Source organism: Octodon degus, unplaced genomic scaffold (assembly GCF_000260255.1).
Source record: "Octodon degus isolate 3935 unplaced genomic scaffold, OctDeg1.0 scaffold00047, whole genome shotgun sequence".
NCBI classification, from domain to species: domain Eukaryota; kingdom Metazoa; phylum Chordata; class Mammalia; order Rodentia; family Octodontidae; genus Octodon; species Octodon degus.
Window position 1 is genome coordinate 2,531,249 of NW_004524623.1, and position 12,575 is coordinate 2,543,823.

The following is a 12,575-nucleotide window of genomic DNA, read 5'->3' on the forward strand; positions in this document are numbered from 1 at the left end:
CCGATCTTATATATATATATATATATATTAGCAGGCCCCTAGGAAAGCTGGAATCAATAGACAAACCAATTTGTTAAGTGCTAAACTATAGCATGACTACTATCTGCATATTTTGTTGGGCGATGCTGGACGGAACAGAAAGTACAAGAAAATGTTTCAAGAAGTGCCAAATATGTAGCCAAGGCTTTGTGCAATATATGATCTTTATCTGATTTTAATGCTGGAGATACCAAATTGTCTCCTCTCTGAACGTAAAATATGGTATCAAAGATAAGCGCTATACCATTTCTCGAAATTCAGAAGTTAAATCACCAAACAGTATAATAGATGCCACAAGTCAGCCTCAGTAGAGCGCTGAGGGCTCTGCATATCTCCCACCAACTTCACAAAGGAGAAAAGCTATTTGCAGGAATTGAAAAGTATTGAAAACACATGAAATCAGCTAGCAAAAAATGTGAAACGTATGCCATGATTAAAATTGTTTACCCAGAGTACTTTTAAAAATGATTCACTTGTCAGAAAGAAATAGAAATGCATCACTATCACATCCACATAGTCTCTGAACTTTCCTTTTACTCCTTACCAATCCCGGCGCCCCCCGATTTCCACTGCTGTGTAGATGCGTGCAGGGCAGACAGGGGCAGACGGTCACAAAAGGCAGTGGAATGCTGACACAAGCTACAACACGCGTGAACCTTGGAAGCATTATGCTGAATGAAAGAAGTTAGACAAAGACAGGCAACTTTTATACGATCGTCTTATCTGAGGTCCCTAAACTAGACAAATTCAGAGACAGTGAGTAGATTAGCTGCTCCTGGAAGGTTGAGCAGGAGGGGCAGTGACAGTTATTGTCATGGGTACAAGGTTTTTGTTTGAGATGAGAAAATAGAACTGATAGTTGCACAATATTTCAAACGTACTTAATGCCATTAAATGGTGCACTTAAAGGGATTGAAATGGTGAACATAAGGCTACATATCATTTAGTGCAATGAAGAAAACAGATTCACAGGAGAGAGCAGGGCAACTGCCACACCCTGACAGTGATGGCCCCAGAGACAGCAGGGAACAGCCACGCCTGGGTGTAAGGAGAACAGAGCTACCTAGGTAGGCCTCCTTGTGCTGTAGGTAGGTCAATGCGCAGATGACAAAGGGGAGGAGGTGGTTGAGCATTTCCAAGAGCCTAAATCACCTAAAGGTGACGATCTAACCAGAAAACAAAGCAAATACTGTGTGAGTCGTCTCTTCAGAACAAAGGTGCCAATTTTTCACTCCTGTTATTAGACATCAATGTGAGTTAGCCCTGTGCTTGCAGCTATTATGAGGTATCAAGTTCTAAGCATGTCAGGGCAGAAGATAGTGGTCGAACGCACGAGAGAGGGAGCTCAGAACATGAAAACATAGAGCTATTGTGTGTTTTTCACTGCTGTCACCAAATAGTTAAGAAGAACACAGAAAAGATTTTGGCTCAGGGTTTCAGCGATTCATTAGATGGTGGGTGGCGCCACTGCTAAGAGTCCAGTCATGAAGCAGACATAATGGTGGAAGGGTGTGGCAGAGAAAAGGTGCTCGTCTCATGGGTAGCCAGGAAGTAAGGAGAGAAGGAAACAAAGACTAAAGGGTCTGGGACTAGGTACAGCCCCCAAAGGTCATGCTTTCATGGTTCACCCCTTCCAACAAGGACTCTCCTCCTACCTCTGTCACCTCCCTGTGATGTTGTCAGGTGAACCCTCTGAGGTATTTAGAGTCCTCATGATCCAATCACCTTCCAAAGCCCATCCTTGGGCATGCGAGCTTTTGGGAGACAATTGTATCAAAACTGTAACAACCACTTTGTAGCCCCAGAAGTGTCTAGTGTGCATCATGTGATTTATTGTGAAGCAGGGGCCCCGGTCACTTCCACAGCACAGACACAGACAATGAGGCAGCGAGGTGCAGTCTCTTGCAGCCGAGGTAGAGAGGAGCTGGTCTGAAATCCGTGCCCTCAAGGAAAGGGAATGAAGGGATAGCAAGGGAAGGGAAAGGGAAATCAAGGAGCCTCAGGTCACTTTTTTCTAACACTTAGGGCTGAAGAGACATAATACTTAAAGATGTGAGAGTAACCAAAGGTGGTTGTCTTAGTTACTCTTCTCTCATCGCTGGGACAAATACCCGACACTCAACATGAAGGAACACTTCACAGTTATTGTAGGTTTCATAGTTTAAAACAGCCTGAATTATGTATATGTAGCAAGACCTCAGAGACATATTTGCTCAGAAGAGAGGGTCAGGGCCTCTGTCTTCTCCAAATATCTCTCTGCCCGAGGCAGCCTCAATCATATATACTGCAGCCCCATGCTATAGCGTCTGGAGGAGAGGCTGGGGTGCCATCCTGTCCCGGATGACCCACTCCACACCTCTAAGAGAGACCACGGGCCTGGGGGCCGAGCAGAGCGCTTTCTGCCAGTTTAAGGATTTGCACCTCTCTGGTCCCGCCCCTCTAGCACGGCCCTGGTTCTCTGGCCCCGCCCCTCAAGGCACTTGCTGCTCCTCCAGCGGTGACCACCCCATGATCTAGTTGGGGGACAACTAGATACAGGCCATAACGGTGGTCATGGCTAAGTATTTACCAAAATGAAACAGTGAGATCAGAGGCACGTCTACCCATTTCAAAGGGGAAAGTGATCGGAGGAGAGAACTGAGGTGAGAGAGGAGAATACTATGCCAAAGGAAACAAGGCCTTCAGGGATTTCAGTACTGTCAAGAGGTATCAAGAGCTATCGGGGAGAGACTGATGCAAGAGTCTTGCTTCTAAACCTAACTCTCCTCAAGGTGCATTTCCACTACTGGTTGACTGAGGATTCCTCCCCACAAGGATGTTTTCTGCAGGACTAAGGCTCATGATCAGTGACCACCAGTAGCGTTGACCTTTACCAAGGGGTGGCCAAGAGAGAGACTGAAGAAGACCCAACTTGCAAAAGATTCGGCCCCTTCAGACTCACACCATTTCCACTCAAATCACATTAAACAACGCCAGTCATGTGATCACACAGGTGGTGGGGAGGTGAAATTGTACCATGGTCTAAAAGGAACCAGAAATGTGTGGTGATTGAGAGATCAACAGGAACTGAAGAAGTGCAATAGGGTACATAAGAAGCTCAGATCTGATCCCATAGCCACAGAATGTTTCTTAACAGTAGCATGGTAAGTTGAAAGGAATTTTGGTGGTGGTGGTGGTGGTATTGGGAATCAAACTCACAACCTTCAGCTTGCTGAGCAGGCACTGTGCCACTGAGCTATATCCCTGGCCCAAAAGGAATGTTTTAAAAGGCTTCAAGGGTGCCCCAGATGAATACCCAAACCCTCCTGGAAGGATTATTATTTCAGCCTTTCAGGAAACCAATTTGGCAACCTGGATTAGGATCTTTTTTAAGAAAAGGCCATACTCTTCTAGAAATCCTCCACAAGAATATATGCAGATAAGCATTAGGTTTGCATGTTGGGCCATTAATTTTATAAAGAAATCTTTTGATAGTTAAACAAAAAACAAAAAAAGAAAATTTTCTTTATAAATTTTTTATTATCTAAAGAAAATATAAAACAGTTAAAAGAAAACCATTAGAAATGATACAGAACTTCACCAAACAAAATCGGATTTGTGTGTGTGTGTTTTTAGGGAAGGGTCTACAGGTTTTTCAGGGTCTCACTACTAGATGGGACTCATAGTGATCTGCCTGTTTACAGCCTCCCAAGAGCTGGGATTACAGGCGCGCCACCACGCCCAGTCTAAAACATAGAAATTTGACAATGGCTGCTATATTGCATAATGTTGTCTTCAATAAGAGCAAATTTTCAAGAAAATAAGCAAATAAGAAATGTATAGGTATGGCTCAGCAGATTAAAGTGCCTGCAAGCAGGCACAGAGGCTGGAAGTTCGATCCACAGGCCTGTAGTGCCGGCCCCACACTGGGGTGCCCTGAGACAGCAATTGAGACTGGGCGTGGTGGCGCATGCCTCTAATCCCAGCTCTTGGGAGGCTGTAAACCGGCAGATCACTATGAGTTCCATCTAGTAGTGAGACCCTGAACACATTGTAGGCCCTTCCCTAAAAAATATATATATAAAAAGAAAGAAATGTATATGTATAATTTCTCCACAGAACAGAAGATGATGTAGCTTTTTAAACAACACTATTAAAAAACTCCTAGTGGCATGGGAAAACTCTTCATGTTGTGAAGTTAAGAAAGTAGGATATAAAAATTATACAATCTTAAAATAATTATGAAAATATATACATATCCTCTGGGTAAATTATGAGTGAATGATTGCATTTCATTCAGACTTTCCAATATTTTCAAGTTTTCTACAATATACATGTTACTTCTATGAGAAAAAATAATAAAAGTTATAAATGGAACATAAATTGACAACCACACAAAATGAATTAGGAGGAAGAAAGTAAATAAAAAATCTAGCTTGTTATGAGGCATGGGGAAAGAGAAGAGGGCTATTATAGTTTGGCTGAAGACATGTCATACAATCAATGAGGCAGAGACAGAGCCATGAATGGGAAAGGTTTGGTTATTAGTTGCCAAAGAACTAGACATGCAGACAACATAGTTTCATGTAGCAACCTCTTCTTTATAGGAAGTTAGTCAATTTTGACATTATTCACAATGTCACCATTTGTGTGACTAATTATTATCAATCTATGATACAGAAAAATTTTAGACTAAGGATATGGAGATCTGAGGCCCTGGACTTTCCCACAGACTACTGCTGTCTTAGAAAAATTGGTCTCCCTCTTCTCATCTGTAAAATGAAAAACACGGGGTTAAAATAGATGATTTCTACATCTTCAGGCCTTACATTCTATGATGATTTTAGGCCATATTAATTTCATGTTAATGAAATCAACCTGGAAGTGCATTCACATGAAACACTCTCAGCTAGACCACCCACCAAATCAAACTATATTGGAACGCTCTTCCATGTGCTAGCATTTGAGGTGCCACATTAAATTAAAAGAGTCCTTTCACCAGCATTTAACATTTTCAAAAATCGTTTGTAAACTTGTAGAAAAAGTTAGCTATGATATTTGTGGAAAGTTTTACAATGGAACCATTTACCATTTAATTCAAAGATTAAAAGCAGCCCTATTGGAGATGGCAGGTGGAGAAGACACTTAACACAAGCATGCCACAAATGACAAACTTTTGTTGTCACATACCTCGCTTTGATAAGGGTGATTTTAATTGCCTTTTTTATGTAATTACCTTGAAGGAAGAAAATTAGGGCAACTTCCAAATATAAAATACAGTGAGATGGAGAAAAAAACAGACCCAATTGATCTGAATTACCAAATGAATCACAAAACTGTATTTAATAAGAGGAAAGTATTTCAAGGCATATGTCAGCAAACTTTTTCTTTAAAGGCAAGATTATAATTTAACTTTGTAGGTTAGAAAGGAAGGTCTCTGAATCAACTGCCTTTTTAGCACAGAAGTAGCCATAGACAATAGATGAACAAGTAGGTGTGGCCGTGTGCCAATAAAACTTTATTTAGAAAAGCAGCCTCTTGGCCTTCCTGTGTTGGAAAGTATTTTTTCTATTCTTTATACAGTTAGTTAGAGATATGGGGGTAGAGGGGGAGGAAAGATAAAAAACACCTTATCACTAGAAAGTCTGAAGTGGAAAAGAAGATTAGGGAGGGAGAAGACATGAAGGGGTAGCATTTGAGCTAGGAAAAAATTATAGAATACATAGAAGAGGCCAGTGAAGAAAGCAAAAGAGAAGGAAATGCTGAAGAAGCAAAAGAAAGTCAAAGTGAGAAAAAGACACAACACAGAAGCATAAGATCTATTTTTATCATGGTCACCAGGAGACAAAGTGATTCATACCTTTAAATTTTGTTTTTAAAAACAATTTTAAAAAGAAAAAAAGACTACAGGAGGAAGACTAAACACTCAGGACAGAAAGAAAAGGGAGGAGAAAAGAGATTGCCAAATGGAGGAGGAGCAGGCAGAGCTAGCTGAAAGGCAAGAAAAAGGATTCATTTTCCTCTTTTAACCTCTACTTCTTGTTCCAAGTGCCAAGCCTGATATGCAATCCTTTGACCTGTTTGGGAGAGTTCCTGGTCATAATAGCCAGGTGAAATTGCCTGGCAACAGCATGGCAAACGTTACCCTTTGCCAGTTTTCCACTCATCTCAAACAAAGGTCTCAGCCTACCAATTACTTATCTTTCCTGAAATTGTTCATTGTTTGGTCTCTCCCTGGTACTGTAAGCTCAGTGTGTGCACTGATTTTTAAATGACAAAGGTGGAAATTAACTGTGAATCAGTATTTTCATCTACTGGTCACATCTTGGCATTTTGTTTCAGTAAATAATTATGTGGACAGGAATGGTGGTGCACACCTGTAATCCCAGGCCTTGGCTTGGGAGGAAGATCGCCATGACTTAGAGGCCAAACAAAGCTATGAAGTGGCTTTGGCTCAAGAGAAGAAGAAGAAAAAGCTAGGAGGTATGTGGAAAAGATCTCCAGACTGAGGGCCCCTCCAGCACTTCGCTTCTAAGGACTAGAGCATATTCTTCAGTTTTGACCTCTTCAACCCCACACCCTGAGATGTGGGTGTGAGAAAGAACACAGGACTCAGGACCATTGGGCAGAATTCCATTTAAGCCATCTTAAACAGGAGTTGATCTCTCTCCTTGCCACCTTCCATTTCTTTCTCTTATGCTTTGTTTGTCCTCCAGACAGTTCAACATCCTCTTTTCCATCCATACCTGACTTTAAGAAACTTTCATATCCAGGAAGTTCTTCTTTATATTTAACCCAAATCCTTTCTGCTACAGTTAAAACCCATTTCCTCAGTGGAGATTTGGAACAGCTGGTTCGCATTCTCTTTACAGTAACTCTTCTTAAAGATTCATAGGCTTACAAAGGACATTCATACCAATCTCTCCTAATGCCCCCTTTTTAAGCATTTTCCAAAAATATTCTCTTATCTATTTATATGTTGATAACTGACTTCCAGTCTGGAAATCAGACTCACTGAGCCAACTTCTATAGCTCAAGAAAGGTAACAGGCCCCATCCAATCACCCAAGGGGAAGATGGCACAAGCGTAGTAGCTTTTTACTGCAGTTATTAAATATCTGCCTTTGTGAAGACACTAACTTCAAGTTTGGAACAGAACGTTAAGGTGCAAGTAAAGTGCTCAGCTGTCTGAGTAGGGAAGCAGATGGGAATGACCCAGCTTTGGCCAACTGCCTACACCCTGCACAGGAACATCACCTCTTTGTGGGAGAAAGGAGGGGCATTTTAGAATTTTGACAAATAACATCCAGTGTTGGTCTCTCAATGAAATTTGTAACTGTCTTCTCCCCATCACACATCTAAACTGTTTTTTCTCTAAAGCATTTTTTTAAAAAATCTGGAGCAATATAAAAGATCTTCAGCTGACTTGGAGGAGCAAATAACATATGTTCTTGAACATCTGTGTTTTTCCTGAGCTATTTTTTTTTCTATTATTGCCAAGAGAAAAGAAGTTTAGTGGAATGTTTCTCCACAGAGGCACAAGTCTATAATACTCCCTGTTGATTACATATAAAAGACACAAAATATTAGTTTATTAAAAGCAGCTTCAACCACTGCTTTACAAAGCAGTTCTCCAATGGGGCAGATTTATGAAGTAACGGCCAAAAGGTATGCAGATCACAAGATCCATGACAAATGTACTTTATTACACGGATCAGAAACTCCATATGTACTAGCAGTTACTGTACAATGATACACAACACCCAACTAAGACCACTTAAAGGTTTTGCTGATATTGAAAACTATAAAGACACAACGTGAGAGTGAGAAAGTGTTTCATAAGATAGCATAATGCCAAGACAATTCATCGCTTAAGAAATAAAATACACTCTGAGTATTATAAACTTAATATATTATAAAGCTATACAATCCTTTAAATTAAAATTTGAAAGTCTTTACCTCTTCCATTGTTTAAAGCAGATGTTTCTAACATTTTTCCATACTTTAATTTGGAATTTAGCTGAATGAATACCAGATTTAGAAATATTAACAAAATTAAGATTACAGATTTTGCTCTTTCCATCCAAAGGAGGATATTTATGTCTACAATCCTGTAGTGCAAAAAGACTACAGAGAGCAAAATAAGCACAATATGTCTCACACACAGCAATTTTCTATAGGTTCATTACTTGGCTCAAAGGACTTTAAGAACTTTCAACATGAATTCCAAGCATGATGCTTGAATCCATTCTCCTACATTCCAACTAAGTGGCTGTCCAGCCCAAGCTTGATGGGCTGCAATCCCAGATCCTGCGTTTCAGCTCCTCGTATCTTGGTTAGAAGGTTCCTCTAGACCAGAGGCATTGACTCTACTCAACACTGCCTCTCTCATTACTTCATCTGGGGTGTTATCTCTTCAAATCTCTTCCTCTTCTGAAGATGGGGAAAAAAGAGTACTGATCCCCTAACATCCTTTTACAGATTTGGTAACATATTTACAAGTCATGTAGAACTCACATTCTTGACATGTTGGCTTTTGTGATATATTTACTATTAATCTATCAAGTGAATTTCATTTGACATCACGTTGTATTTCCTCCCTGCTCCAAAATAGGTGCAAAAGAACTTTGGCATTCAGCTATGTAAGTGTTAAGTTTCTTCTTGTAAGCAAGCCTTTCCAACCTAGTCTTGGCCACTCGGCTGTCTAACAGGCCCCAGGGGACAGTTGTGGCCTCTGATGTGGTGTAGGCCTGGAGCAGGCACTTCTCATTCCCACACATTTTCTGGTCTAACTGGCATGTATCCATTGCAATGGTGTTTTTATATGATGGCCAATGCAGGACAAAAGAATTGTATTTTGTTCCTAGCACAAATTTGAATCACTCTGCCAGGTGGTGTCAGAAGTGACTTAGCTAGTAAAATTAGCCATCTGCCAAATACCTGTAAATCAATTGTAGCATTTATAAATTTGGCAATTCCTCAAGATCTCTTCAGTCCCTCCAGTTTTATTCTGTGGCTAGCACTCTTAGAGTTTGAACTACAGCTCATGTTTCTGACTAGTCACTGCCACTAACAACAGGGGACTACACTTTTTCCTTCTGATTGGCCAGCCCATCCTTAAGAAAGTGTTGTCTAGGGCTGGGGCAATGGCTCCGGAGAATAAGCACTTGCCTGGCAAGGCACAAGGGCCTGAGTTCAATCCCCGGTTCCACACAAAAATAAAATAAATAAGAAAGTGTTGTCTAGCAAAATCCAGTCTGGTTCAGCATCAGAGGCTTCAGGAGGGATCTAGAAACCATTTCTCTACTACAATTTATTCTTTCTCTGATCCCAAGTCCATATCCATCTAATGTATTACAGGCAAGCATTCTAGCCCCAAATTACCAATTCTCTTGCCAACTTTGTGCATTCTTGAGAGACAGAATGGCATGATAAAAGCTGGACTGCCTCAGTTTGAGTTCCAGATCTCCTGGCTTTAGTGATCTGACCTGTGGTTTAAACAAATAAATACTTTAAGAAGTTTTGTTTTTGTTTTTGTTTTGGCAGAACCAGGGATTGAACTCAGGCCCTTGCACTTGCCAGGCAAGCACTTATTCTACTGAGCCATCTCCCCGGCCCTAAGAAGTTTTAATGGAACTGCCAGATAGCTCAGCAAACTAAAGCGCCTGTTTCAGCAGAGTGCAGCAGCCAGCTTCGACCCCTGGCCTGCTGTGCCAGCCTCGCCCCCGGGGTGCACTGACATAGTGAGACTGGGCATGGTGGTACGCGCCTGTAATCCCAGCTCTTAGGAGGCTGAAAACAGAATCACTACAAATCCAATCTACGTAGTGAGACCCTGTACACCCTGTTGGCCTTGCCCTAAATTAAAAAAGTTTTAGTAACTGTATTATTTTAAAATTGTTTCTTTAAGAATGTTATATTCAATTCCCAATGTGACTTAGGTCAATATATTTCCGAAAAATGATGTGGTGTTTGGCTTGAGCTCCACCTGGTGGTTCTACAGTAATTCTCTGCATAACACAAAAAGATAACACATTTCAGAAAGTAAGCTATATATATAAAAGATTAAAGGACTACACTATACTTTTAAATTTATTAATCTGGAAGAATAAAGTGGCAAAGAAGTTATCACACCCCCGCACTAGTTGTGGAATGCAACCCTAAACCTCCTGCCAATGTTTGAGATGGGACAAATCCTGACGTCAGTACGGTTCAGGAACTCAGCGCCATAGAGTTATTCTCAATGCTGTAGCCACCCTGACACTCAAGAACATGATTCGTGGGAAAGTTTTGGGGTCATGGTTTGTTAACTTTTCAATTAAATTCTGAATGCACAAACTTTGATTGGACAAAATTCAGGGAACATCTAACATCAGAGGCCCCGATGAGAGCGCAAAGCTTCGACCACTGGAGTTAACTGCCATATAAAATAGGAGCAGATACCTGGCACAGGCTTTCACTTCAAAGAAAACCCAGTAATAGCAGCCCACTATGCCAACATTGAAATGAGTGTCAAGTGGGTAACATCATTAAACAATTCCTGGGGTGAAATAAAAGGTAATTTTAGTATTGTCATGGGCTTACATGGTAACGTTTTATGAGTAAACATTTATGTACCTAGCCCCCTTTCCCTCACAGAAGTTATAGTTACTTACCACCATACTAAAACGGAGAACACAAAAGACATCTCTCAGATTACACCTTGTTTTTGGAAGTGCCAGGGATCACCTTCAGGGCCTCTTGCATGCCAGCAAAACCTCTGCAGCTGAGCCACCTCTCTAAGCTTTTCCGAGCTTCTTTTCAGAAAATTTGGTAAAATTATTCACTAACTGTTCAATGAACTACTGAGTAAACTGAGGAAACTTTTTATATTAAAATAATTCCAATTTTATTGGCATTAAATTTTATAGAGTGCAGTCTCCTACAGGCTTTGGTTTACCCTGATCATCTGTATCATGCCCAGCCCAGCAGTGTTTGTGTGGCTCAAGTTTGTTACCTCGTGGCCAAGTGACATTATAATACATCAGATCTTTAGTTTGTTTTCCTGTTTAGTTAACAGGCTGTTCTGGGTGGACACACAGCTCTCAGCAATGTAAGTTTGGAGACTTTATTTTGATCCCTGTGTCTCTTCTACCTGATAAAATCCCTAGCACCTGATAGGTACTCAATAAATATATTTCAGTGAATTTCACAAAGAATGCTAAATTTGGATGGCTTAACTACACCTAAATTAACAAATCACAGGACAGATTAACTATGACTGCAGTGGTTATGATAGTGGTTTTTGTGTTTTTCTAGAGGGGAGGGGTTGAGACAGGGTGTCACTTTGTAGCACAGGTTGGCCTCAAACTCAGTGATCCTCCTGCCTCTGCCAGGGTCACAGATATGCACCCTCATACCCACACACAGCAGTATCTTAGTACTCATCTTTCATCTGTTCCAGGAGACAACTGGTACCTGAAACAAGCACCAAATTATTTTAGCTGGAAAGAGTACTGAGTCAAAAAGCATTTGACACCAACATGTGGAATTCGTGTGTCAAGTACAAGTACAAAATTTTTGTATCACAATGTGTTGAGTAACAAGGTAGGGCTGATTTGATTGTAGTAATGCATTCCCAATAGCATGCTATGTTATGTCTCAGAAAATTAGTAACAGTCAAAGCTGAGGCTCTTTAGTGCTAGATTTTTTTCCTTTTTGGTGTGGTGGTAGTAGGATACAAGTCCCTTTTTTTGTTTGGCAGAACCGAGGACTGAACTCAGGCCCTTGAGCTTGCCAGGCAAGCGCTTATTCTACTGAGCCATCTCCCCAGCCCCAGTGCAAGATTTCTTCATAAATTTTACTTATACTATGCTAATACTTACTATGCATCTTTGAAAGCAGAGCATGACAGTCTAAGTACATGCTTAGGCAACCACAGGGACCAGGGTTCAATTCCCAGCACCACATGCCATGCCAGCCCCACCCCTGGGTACACTGAGCCAGCCACTGAGACCGGGAACGGTGGTACACAACTGTAATCCAAGCGCTGGGGAGGCTGAGACAGGAGGATCATTACGAGTCCACGCTGTGTAGTGAAAGCCTATACCAAATATATTAAAAAATAATAAATTACTAATTTTCAGGAAAAACTGAGTTTAATTTCCTAAAAGAACACTGACTTGTATTAGTATTCTACCTAAAATGTAAAATGAAAAATTTGTTCTCTACTATTAGAAAAAAATCCAAGAATATATAAAAGATCAAACTTCACAACCTATACACAAAATCTTTTATTCTGAATTATACAAAACCAACACTCCAAACAAGTACTGCTTATGAAATCTGTTGTATTTTTGTTTGTTTTTGTGGTACCAGGGATTGAACTCAAGATCTTGTGCTCGCCAGGCAAGTGCTTATTCTACTGAGCTATCTCCCCGGCCCTACTGTTGTATTTTTAAATGATCTGACTATACATGAGCTTTTAGAAAATGAGTTCACTCAAATTTTTGGTCAATACATCATTTACTTGACTATAATTTCCAAGTTGTACCAACAATTACAACTAGGTTAATACTT